Genomic DNA, 12,875 nt, shown 5'->3' on the forward strand with positions numbered 1-12,875 from the left:
GTCATGCATTTCAATGCACAACGTGACAGGCAACGCGCGGTGCCTGCCACGTTGTATATTGAAATGCAGGGGGGCACAATAGGTACCCCCCATGTGCACCCCCCAGAGTCCCTGGGGTCTGCAATGGGCCTCCGCAAGAGATTCCCGCATGCCTTTCGGAAAAGCAGGTGTCTGCCACTTCATAAGATGGATGGCGGAGTCTAGCAGACACCGCCACCATATTAAACTCTTTTCTGCCCGGTCGACTTGTCGACCGGGCGGAGAAACAGCGGATGGTCTTTCCGTTCGCCGTGGTCCCCCCGCCTTAGTAATATGGCGGCGGGAAATGGGTGGCGGGCAGGGATGGATCTCGGGCGGATCACCACCGCCATGCGGGCGTTAGCGATCCGCCCGAGATCCTAATGACCCCCATTGTGTTTTCCCATGTTGCTAGGACATTACGGATCTTCACTTGGTATACACGATCGATTAGAGTGATTTAAGCCCCCGCTTGAGGGTAAGTTCTAGTTTCCTCTTATTTCTTTTTTCATCCTTTTGGCACACGAGCTCAGCCAAGTAACTTAGAATATGTTTTTTTTGTAGACTGCTGTACGCAGGAACGTCCACGGAGTCTATATGGATTTAGATTTACGACGTGTCGGTGAGCATCTTATCATATTTCTATGCCAATATCTGATGGTTATATTATTTGTTAGGGTGTCTTTATGGACCATCACGTTTTTTCCCCACAAAAGATAGACTTGATTATCATCAGTTAGCTTGTTTCTCCACCTAGAAGGTATGCTTTCTGTATTATCATATATCACGAAAAAGGTAGGAACTGTTTTCACGGGTGATAAACTGGTAGTTTGTGATGGTGATTACATCTGCGCATTGAACACAGTTTGACCATGACCGGTGATTAGGTGATCAGTTCCATTTTCGACACTATGGGACAGCAGCTTTTCTCTTCCTTTAATTTTTTCACACAATTATGGTGTGCACCCACATTTTTATAACAAGCGGAACCAATATGGCATCTGCGATTTGGAATTCCATTTGGGTAATGTCACCAACCTGCATTGTTGTCTGTTTGTATTCATGGTATCCTTAATAGATTGTAATACCACCTCTTTGTTCACAGGTTGCCCCCGAGGAAGGGACGACTCGGTGATGTAATGACTAATTTATGTTGTGATTTGACACATCATGTATTGTCATGAATGATTTATGTTGATTTAACTGATGTAAGTTAATTAAACATTAACAATATAAACAATATAGTGCACAATATCTAATTATTGGTGCAGAGTTGATTACTAGGGCAATTCTTTCAAAACAGCATGGTAAACTAGGGCTTGGTGATAACCGTGAGAACAGTGCACGGCGAATACAAGCCTTCAGGCTTGTACTTTTATTCAGTGTGCTTTTAGGAGCCAGTCGCCCAGGTAGGGGAACACCTGGTGTCATCGTTTCCTGAGGACAGTTGCAACTGGTGCCAGGCTTTTTGTGAAGATTCGAGGGACGGATTTGAAGCCAAATGGTAAGACCTTGAACTGGTAGTAGATGCCGGTACTGTGAAGCCAAGGTACTTCTGATGTTTAGGGTGAACTGGGATGTGAAAATATGCATCTAGCAAATTGAGGGTGATCATGTAATCCGCATGGTTCAAGAGATGCATGTTGTCTGATAGAGTGGCCATACGGAACACTTGTTTTTTTAGGAATGTGTTGAGTGCTCTTAGATCCAGCATGGGTCTCCACTGTCTTGATTGATAAGGAAAAAACAAGAGTAGAAACCTGTGTTCCTCTGACTTAAAGGTACTCGCTCAGTTGCGCCTTTGGTGAACAGGACCAGGATCTCTTCTCGTAATAAGTGAAGACAGGGGGGTTGCGGGGGAACCCCTTGGAGGGAGGTTTGGAGGTGTATGTATGTACTCGAGGGTATGACCATATGTCACCAGATCTAGTACCCATTTGAAGCTTGTAATTTCTCTCCATTGGTGAAGATGTTTCGAGATGTCCGCACTCACAGGCAAAGGTGAGGGGGTGGTAGGAGGCATAGGACTAGGTGGGCTTATGGCACCGAGATTGTTGTCTTGAGTAGGCAGCACTAGGTGGAGGGCAGTACTGCTGTTGTTGATAGGGAGGTCTATATTGCTTCTGATATTGTTGATAGGGTCCTCTGTATGAAGAAAAACCTCTGGCACAAGCTCCTCAAAAGGAAAATCTACAAAACTGCAATGTGCCCGTGGAAACTTTTATTAGTCTACTGACTAATATATAGGTTATGCTTTGGTTAGATATTCCTGTTGGAAACAGTACTCTAGGGGACATATATGGATTTTAATTTTGAAGTAGGTATAAATGTTGTGTGTTTGTGTTTTTAAGGGTGTTGATGGGATATAAATACGATATATGCATGATATTGGCCTAGTATATACAATATAACCTTATAACCGCACGTTAGCATTGCATTATATTATTATATTATTGTATCTGTAAATGATTCACTTGCGTACCGCTTAAACCTATTGACATGACTAGAGCCATGATTGCTTTGTTTCTCCATTTCAAGTACTGTTTCCCTGAAACCACGTGATTAAAGCTTTCTGCACGAAACTATGATCGCTGACTTAGCTATTTGATCTGCTTGCTAGCGTGTAGCTTAGGGAAACCCAAGGTCACACCTGCCCTTCTTGAGGGATGCGCACATTCTAGCAGAGCCCGTTCTTGTTCTCCCCGAGCTACAGATAGACAGGGAGGCACCTTACTGACCTGCCCCCGGAATAGCTTAAGCTTAGCTACTAGCAATCAATTGTGCCTTATATGGGTCTTCCTGCTGGCTCACTGACAAGTTGTATCTTTCCTAGTAAGGTGATATTGTGGGGAGTGTGAAACGTATATATGCTTGGTATCAATTGTATGTAGTCAGTCTCCTCTGCGCACCTCCGAGGGTTGTCTGAGGCTCCCCTGTCAGGGTTCGTGTTTGCTGAATAAACGATTGAACCTTCTCCATTGCCGACTGACTTATTATTCATAAATAAGTTATATGTTAAATAGTTATATGGGCTATTGGTGAGTACAGTCCACTAGTGCAATATTTTGATTCCTTCAGTTGGCGACTCCGCCGGGACTCCGCGATAGGGTCGTCCCCTCCTGTAAACAGGAGTAGAGGGACAAGGAGGTGTTCTGGCCGAGCGGGTGGACAGAAAGAGGATCCTGATTTGAGACTCCCGTTTGTGGTACGTAAACAAGTAATTCCACTCTCGAGCCCAGTATCCCTCCCAGCTGCTGAAAACCCTACGCCGGAGTCCTACGGGCTTAACCCGAGAGACAAACAGACTGTGCCGGTCTGTTTAGGAGTCGGCAGTGGAGAATTCGCAATCGACCTGAGTGCACCTGGTGAGTGAATTTTGATTGTATTAGAGGAAGGACACTTGGAAGAAGTGTTTCTTTGGTAGTGTTTAACTGCTTTTGGTTGGTGGCCGGGGAAGCCGGACCACATGGGAATCTGGGGGTCTGACGTTGCGGCGAAGTGGCTGTGCGGGCAGATAACTCACAGACTTGTTTTGCGAAAATTTGAGACCACACCTGGTGCCTTAGCGGTGTACGGAGTTACTCGTTCGGCCGAATCCTCTTTGGGAAAGCCCTGGGAGCAACTGGGTAAGCTAGGGTTCTGAGCTACGTGCCCAGATGCCCAGCCCAACCAGAACAGGACCATGGGATGGCCTGTAAGAGGGTTCGTGGTTCGCCTATCAGGTGCTCTTAGAACAGTCTGGTGACTGTTTCTTTTTGTGGTTGAATTTTGTTGGTCCGGAATTCGTTTGAGTCGATTCCCCGAACAGGAGTCGAAGGGCTCTGTTTGTTTCTGAAGACGTCATTTGCATAGAATAAGTAATTGACTTGCGACACTTTACAGCACTTTATGGCGAGAAAATAGAGGAATGAGAGTGTGAGTGGTGAGAAGGACGCGTCCGACTGTGAATGGTTTCTGTGTGAGTAGAATTGTGTAATTATTTTCATAATGCCCTGTTTTAGTAAAATATGTTTTGGGTGCTGCTGTCGGCGAGGTACACGGCTCGAAGAAAGACAGCCCGCCCCTCCCGAAGGCAGTCCCAGTTTTGATATGTATGTGAAACACGGTCTTCAACCGATATTGTTTAACACGCTGTGGCATAAGTATACAAAAGACAATTCCGATTTACAATGGCCTCTAACGGGGTCATTTGACGAGAAAAAGATGAACTACATCCAGAATAAATTATTTATGAAGAAAAGCCGCCAGTCGATGTTTGATTCCTTGAACCTATGGTTGAAGGAGACAAAATGACGACGGATAAGAGAAGAGAAATTGGGAAAGCTTAAATCAGGACAGACAGTCACCCAGAAAGCTATAGCTTATGATAAAGGGAAGGTGGAAGAGAACATTGTACAAATGGATAGGCAGTTTCGTTTAGAGACGGACAAAAGTTATGTGGCTCGACCTGATGCTGGAGATGAATTAGAGGACTTATTAGAAGCCCGATCACCCCCTCCTTATGCCCCACAGGGCTTATACCCAGCCGTGCCTTTGGTACGAGCAGACCAACTTGGAGCAGCATCGGCCGTTGGAGCACCGGGGGGAACGGTTGCCACGGCCCCTGCTGATGGGTCAGTACCGAGCGCGTTACTTCCCCCTCCCACTCTTCGACAAACTACCTCACCCTTGATATCTTTACAGCCAGACGTGCTGTCCCCTCCTCTTCGCACCCCGTATTTCTCTCCCCTCCGATTCAGACCGCTATAGATTCCCGATATACAGCTTGCCTAGACACCACGCCCAAACGCCTTAGATCAGACTGGAGTGATCAGCGAGTCTATACTAGGTCGTTGTTGGGTACGGAAGAAAGGAGAGCCATAGTAGTACAGGCATCCCAGTGGATGCGAAACGCCATTTACACCCTGGAAGACATTTGGAGCACCATGAATGATTTTGAGCCCGTTGCCCAGCAACTGGCTTTGGAAAACATGGCGATTCGATTAATTTCACTATGGGAACAGTGTTTTGAGGAGGGACTCCCTCCTCAAATACTGCGTGATATAAGAGATCTAAGAGATCGAGCTCATAAATTCCAATTACAGGCTGATGAGGTATATCAGAATGTAGAAACACTTGTACATTACCGTGAACATTTGCACCGAAAGTGTGCTGATTGGGGAACACAGCACCCCATGTGAGAAGTACATCCCCTCTTTTATCCCGAATTAAAAGATGCTAATAGTAACTAGGGCTCGCGTGGATGCCAGGCTTCAGGAACAATGGGTTTATACCCATTGGAAACGAAGCGAGGTTCTCACTCTAAAAGCTCAGTTTCCCCACCCTCGTAAAAATCCCACTGCCTACTATAAGTTATTTTTTGGTCTCTTGCTCCCGGTAGACATATGGAGACAAATACATGACACGGACCATGTTCTTGAATTAGGAGGGACGTGGGACCAATTAAAGAATTGGGACAAGGAGCGGAAGCCTGGAGAGAAGCCTAGGGACGAAGTACTAGCAGTACAAGATAAAATCATTACGTATATGAAGACTCTCCTCCCTCCTAGAAAAGTTGGTTGGGACAAATTGTCGGCCTGTAAACAGAAGAAGGATGAAAGTGTGTCAGATTTCTTTACCAGATTTGAGAAGGTCTTTATTGACTTTAGTGGGCAGGACTTATCCACGGAAGGTGGGATACGGTTGTTTGTGAATAGGTTTGTTACAAACTTGCTCCCCGAAGTTATGTCCCGTCTCCAAGCAGCCGAGAGCACATGGACTACGGCTGCCCCGTCAGTAATTCTTAGTATGGCTCAATATTATGAACATCGAGAAAATGAAAGTAAAGAAAAGTCAGAGAAGAAGACTAAGGATTTAAATACTAGAGTTCTGTTACAGCAAGTTAGTAGAGGACAGAATACAGGGCGGGGCGTACGTGGCTCATTTCAGAGGGGTGCAACGACGGGGAGAGATAGAGGAGGTCCCCCGAACATTGGTATAAATCAATGTTTATATTGCAAACAGGAAGGGCACTGGAGGGCAGACTGCCCTCTGTTAATGGCACGGAATGGTCCTAGTAGAGGACGAGGAAGGGGCAGAGGGAATATTGACCGAAATAGCATGCGACGAGAGGAAATGCAACATGACGGTTCGCAGAATAATTATTTTGACGATCCCCAAAACAGACAGTACTACAATGAGACTTACAGGGATGATGGGTATGACGGACAGGATTATGCATGAGACAGCCAAGGACAGAGCGGGGGCCACTTTACAGTACCAGTTGACCAGGAGGGACCTTATGTACAAGGGGAACTGTTGGGAACGTCGGGAAAATTGCTAGTGGATACTGGGGCAATGAATAGCTCAGTTGCCCATACACTGGTCCCAGGGGCTGCTCTGTCTGGCCAAAATAACGTATCAGTGGGATTCTCTGGAATACCGGTGGTAAGCACAGTTTCTAAACCGCTGCCTTTCACTATAGGCCCCATTTCTGTGCATACACTGTTTCTTTTAACTTCAAATTGTGGAGAAAATGTTTTGGATTTGGACATTTTGAAAAAGTTAAAGGCACGGATTTATTGTTCCCCCAATGGTGTCTATTTAACAATGCAAAAACCACCCCCGAATGCAGCTCAGTATTTTTCCAAAAACGAAAGCCTTCCCCCTGAATTTTCTACGATTCCTCTGACACTGTGGGCTACAGGAGATACCGATGTAGGCCTGTTGAAAATAGCCCCTGTGTCAATAACCTTGAAACCTAATGCTCAGCTGCCCCGCATTCCTCAGTATAAAATTTCACCAGAAGGTGAACAGGCCTTGTAGCACGTTATTCGTGACCTCATTCAGAAAGGAGTAGTAGAGGAGACAGCTGCCAATGTTTGTAACAGCCCGATTTTACCTATTTTAAAGAAGACACCAATTGATGGTGCCCCAGATTATAAAAATACATATCGTTTTGTGATTGACCTCCGAGAGGTTAACAAAATCGTGGTCCCACAATACCCAGTGGTACCCAATATTACTGCAATTTTGACGATGATTCCCCCAACGGCTCGATATTTTTCAGTAATCGATCTAAAAAATGCTTTCTTTAGCATTCCAATTCACTCTGAAAGCAGACATATCTTCGGATTCTCATTAGCTGGCCAAAGCTTTAGATTTACACGTGCACCCCAAGACTATACAGAGAGTCCTAGTATTTACAGTCAAGCCTTGAAAGCAGTCTTCAATGAATTAATTTTGCCTGCGGGGAATAAGATCATCGAGTATGTGGATGACATCCTGGTGGCCTCCGATACAGAGGAAGGCTGTAAGGAAGCCACGGTTAAATTGTTGAAACATTTGACTGACAAGGGTAATAAAGTGTCCCTTTCTAAATTTCAATATTGTCGACAGGAAGTGACCTACCTTGGCCACTTACTGTCGAAAGCGGGGAGACGATTGACTCCAGAACGAATATCTGTGATACCTAACATGTCTGTACCTCGTACTCAATGTGATGTTTGTGCTTTTCTTGGCATAACTTATTACTGTCGCCAGTGGATTCCTAACTATTCACTCCTCTCTAAACCCTTGTTGTATTTGACGACCAAAGATGTGCATGAACCCCTACCCTGGACGGATGAATGTCAAGAAGCCTTTGATTCTTTAAAGTCTGCTCTGTGTTCTGCACCTGTTTTGGGTACTCCAGATTACCGAAAGCCTTTTTCACTTTATGTGCAGGAGGTGGACGGTTGTTCGCTTTCAGTGTTAACGCAGGTTTTTGGCGGCAAGCAAAGACCCTGTGCATTCTTTTCATCAGTCTTGGATATTGTCACACAAGCCCTTCCAAGTTGCCTGAGGGCCACTGCTGCAGTAGCAGTGGCTATCCGACAATCGGAAGGAATAGTCCTGAATACGGACCTCACAGTTATGGTACCGCATGCTGTGGATATCCTTTTGAATCAAACTAAAACCCAGCACCTTACGAGTGCTCGATTGACAGGGTATGAGTTAACCTTGTTTGCACCCCATATCACAATTAAAAGATGTGCTACTCTGAACCCAGCTACATTATTGCCTTTCCCTTCAAATGATGGAAAGGACGATGTCCATGATTGTATATTTAGAACTGAAGAAGAAACGAAGGGGCGTGTAGATCTCACTGACACCCCTTTACTAGAACCCCAGGGGGAGTTGTATGTAGATGGCTCTTGTTGTAAGTTACCAGATGGCACTGCGACAGCTGCCTACGCTGTTACAACATTAAAGACTGTGGTAGAAACAGCAAGGATTTCCAATCACTCAGCCCAGGCAGCTGAGCTAATAGCCTTGTTAAGAGCATGCAAATTGAGGGAGGGCTGAAGGTGAAAGTTTTTACAGACATCCAGTACGGCTTTGGCGTGGCCCATAGCTTTGGGAGGCTGTGGAGGGAGAGGGGTTTCTTTACTACACATGGTCAGAAAATTCAGCATGGTCCCTTAATTGACCGATTGTTATTTGCTTTAACATTACCAGAGAAAGTGGCCATCATCAAGTGTAGCGCCCATAAAAAAGTTGTTGATTCCACTGGGAAGGGAAACGCTTTTGCTGATTCAGTAGCGAAAGAAACAGCCCTGACTAGAATGAATCCCATGTTCCCTAGTACACCGGCCCGGTGGGTGGCAGAGACATCCCTGTTTGACAATACCATTGAAAGTGTGAGGGAATTACAGAAAGAAGCAACAGTAGATGTAGTACTGAGATGGGAACAGGAAATAGGGAAATTAGATAAGAATGAATGCTGGATAGATCGATCTGAGAAACAGCGGTGGTTGCTACCTAATGCTTTAGTATATGCTGTAGTGACCATGGCCCATGGTCCGGCGCATATTGGTGCGAAAGGTATTTGTGCGGTGTTAGACCCAGTATGGAACAACCCAAACATTCCTAAAACCGCAGCACATATAGTAAAGTACTGCCCTGTGTGTTTACGTCATAATCCTGGGGGTAGAGAATCTGTTTCGAGTGGAAATTTTGCCCCACCGTCTTTCCCTTTGGAGGTAATACAAATTGATTACATTTAGATGGAAAGAGTGAATAATTTGAAGTATGTATTGGTGGTGGTATGTGTTTTTAGTAAATGGATCGAAGCATACCCCACCAAAGAAGCCACTGCAGTTGCAACTGCTAAAGCCCTGATTAAAGAATACTTCCCCCGCTATTGTTTACCCCGAATCATTTGGTCAGACAACAGGCCTCATTTTATGCCCTGCTAGTACAAAGTGTTTGTGATGGACTGCGGATAAAACAAAAGTTCCATGCCGCCAGACATCCCCAGTCGGCGGGTCTGGTCGAGAAATATAATGGCACTCTGAAATTGAAGATGGCTAAAATTTGTGCAAGTACTGGGTTAAAGTGACCTGATGCCCTCCCAGTGGCATTACTGTCCCTATGGACAACCCCTCACACTAGAACTGGATTGTCTCCATACAAGGTGATCTTTGGTCGCCCTGCCAATGTGTGGGGAGTCCCCAGACCCCGATCCTTTAGGGATATTGATTACCCTTTGATGACAGATTACCTGTTTGCTTTAACTAAAGATTTGCGTTCTATTCATCAGCAGGTATCGGACACATTGCAGCCACTACCGGAGGGTCCTGGACATCGACTGGAGCCAGGCCAGTGGGTACTGGTAAAGAATTACCAACGGAAGTCGAGTTTGGAGCCAAGGTGGTCAGACCCCTACCAAATCATCTTGGCAACAATGACAGCGGTGAAAGTGCATGGAAGAAAGCACTGGATACACGTCACTCATTTGAAACGCCTGCCGCTGCCTTTGCCATTTGATCTACGGAACCTCAAAGGAATTCCGAGCCAGGAAGGAGAGCTGAACCAAAGCTTTGTACCCTTTTCAGATGCCCAAGAAATAGGGCAACCAAGTGAGGTGTTGCCCACAGTTGAAACTGCGGCAGCTCGAGCAGCAGAGGCTGTTGTTCCTAGGGCACCACAGGTTCCGAATGCATCGGATGCCCTTGCAGCAGAATTGTGTTCCTACCAGGAGCAACCTGGCCGTTGTAAATACGACCTGCGGCCCCGAAAACAGCGCGGTACCCCAGCTTCCAATGGTAGGAGCTAGACAGAGACTTGAGTTGAGGAGCATCGGATAGAATTACTGGGGTACTGAGCGAGACACTGGACTGAACTTGTTGAGAGCTTGGAACATTGTGCTAAATAGCTCTGTTCAGAAGGAAAGACTGAGTTAAGGGCTGCGGTCGTACTACTGGAATATATAAGTTGGTTCTTTTTGATGAACGATAGGAGTCTGCCTGTGAGACTTTAACGGACACAGGGAGAAGATCCCTCAGTGGGAAGAAGAACCCTCTGGTGGTGTGCGTGCTTTGTGGAAACAAAGATTAGATTTGGACTTTTAGACATGAACCAAGTTAGATTTTGGATTTATAGAGAGCATGTTTCCTTTTGCCCGATTTGCAATGGAGGATGAACGACCACTCGCCCCTCGACGGTGTAGTGAAAATATGCAATCATTTTCCAGATGGCCCACCAGAGTGACGGTGGCATTCGTTGCTTTTATTGTCATAATCACAGTAATTTTGATGTGTGTATTTGTGTATCTAGAATTTCAGCACCCTGTACAGAGATTGCTAGGAACTACCCCTGCCCCGAAGGAGCACCTCTTTTATTCTTTACCTCCACACAAGTCTAGACACAGAGAAACTTATGCGGAAAATGTTTTTATCGAAATGTTACATCAGACCCATAGCACAACTAATAAGACAAATTGTTGGATCTGTGGGTTACTCCCGTCAGTAATGCATCAGCATGAATTGTTCATTTCCTTGCCATTGTCCCACTTAGCTAGCTGTGAAGCCTGGTTCCAATTATTATCACTGATGTATTCCCACTATGTAGCTAACCCTAAGATATATGCCGAAAAAGACTATGAGGCCATTTTGAAATACATAGAGCAACACCAGGGATTTGATGCCGAAGGAAATGGAGGAGAGGGATCCTTAGATCCAAATGCTTGCATGAATGTATACACTGAATATAAAAATGCTACTTGGCTGCAAGAAGAAATGCAGGACTTCAAACTTTTTAACTCCACCAGGTATTTTCAGCACTTTAAAGAACGAAATGTCACCAATGACAAAGCTATGCCAATCCCCATTAAGAATGGTACTTCCCCCTTTTGTATACAGGGACGAGGTCACATAAAGGTAGGAAGCAGTAGGTGCAATTATACTTACACCTTGCAGACATATAGTACTCCTCCCGTGATTACTCCTCCCAATGTATATTTTGTGTGCGGTGAAAACGCATATACATGGCTTCCCCGGGGATGGGCAGGGCGATGTTACCTCTCATTCCTATACCCCCCAGTTTATATTACCCCATCTGATTATCATAAGACGCATCAATTAGTTAGAAGAGAGATAGAATCTAATCGGAGTATCAGGAGTTTCGATACTGACCGTACTGATCAAACTGACACCTCCTTGCAACAGTTTGAAGACTTTGCCAAAGGTCTCACCCCCTTTTGGGGACCGATCTTTAATAGTCGTAGTATAAGACGCTTGTCAAGAATAGTGGAAAATGTGGTTCAGACCACCACTGGGATTCTGACCAATATTACTGTTGAGCTTCAGGCGACGAGGCTTGTTTCGCTTCAGAACCGGATGGTTCTTGACGTCATCCTTGCAGATAGGGGTGGAGCCTGCCGCGTGATCTGCAGCTCTTGTTGTGTTTTCATCCCTGATTCAGCCCCAACCATACATCTTGCAATCCAGAAGTTATACCGATTGGCCAGTGAAGCACATGTCGACAACGTACTTGGTCCCTTAGTGGATGGTTCTGGGGTCTTTTAGCTACCTGGGGCTGGAAAATATTCATGATTCTGGCTGAAGCCTTTGGAGTCATATTTACTTGCTGTTTGTGTCTCCATTGTGGCCCAGCTTGTTGTTCTTTCTGTGCAGCCAGAATTACGTCTGCCTTGATCATCTCTCGTCAGGCCAAAGTCGAAAAACAAATGATTCAGAAGGAAGTTTCAGATCTTATGCAGATCAATGGAGTGTTCGTAGAATGAATCCAGTTATATTGGCTATAATAGGCCAAAAGGGCTGTCTGATGGGATATAAATACGATATATGCATGATATTGGCCTAGTATATACAATATAACCTTATAACCGCACGTTAGCATTGCATTATATTATTATACTATTGTATCTGTAAATGATTCACTTGCGTACCGCTTAAACCTATTGACATGACTAGAGCCATGATTGTTTCGTTTCTCCATTTCAAGTACTGTTTCCCTGAAACCACGTGATTAAGCTTTCTGCACGAAACTATGATGGCTGACTTAGCTATTTGCTCTGCTTGCTAGCTTGTAGCTTAGGGAAACCCAAGGTCACCTGCCCTTCTTGTGGGATGAGCACATTCTAGCAGAGCCCGTTCTTGTTCTCCCCGAGCTACAGATAGACAGGGAGGCACCTTACTGACCTGTCCCCGGAATAGCTTAAGCTTAGCTACTAGCAATCAATTGTGCCTTATATGGGTCTTCCTGCTGGCTCACTGACAAGTTGTATCTTTCCTAGTAAAGTGATATTGTGGGGTGTGTGAAACGTATATATGCTTGGTATCAATTGTATGTAGTCAGTCTCCTCTGCGCACCTCCGAGGGGTGTGTAGACTGAGGCTCCCCTGTCAGGGTTCGTGGTTGCTGAATAAACGATTGAACCTTCTCCATTGCCAACTGACTTATTATTTATAAATAAGGTATATGGGCTAATGGTGAGTATGGTCCACTAGTGTAATATTTTGATTCCTTCAGTGTTACCGTGTCCTCAATGACTTTGCTTCCAAATAAAGAATTCAATCAATTGTCATGTTATGT

At 45.2% G+C, this 12,875-nt stretch overlaps 1 protein-coding gene across 4 annotated transcripts in view; it reads right to left on the minus strand.

Moving 5' to 3' along the window:
- LOC144791082 (disintegrin and metalloproteinase domain-containing protein 9-like) overlaps positions 1 to 12,875 on the minus strand; it is a 2,835,950-nt gene that overhangs the window by 1,984,410 nt on the left and 838,665 nt on the right. The window lies entirely within an intron of this gene.

The sequence above is a fragment of the Lissotriton helveticus genome, chromosome 11 (assembly GCF_964261635.1).
Source record: "Lissotriton helveticus chromosome 11, aLisHel1.1, whole genome shotgun sequence".
NCBI lineage: Eukaryota > Metazoa > Chordata > Amphibia > Caudata > Salamandridae > Lissotriton > Lissotriton helveticus.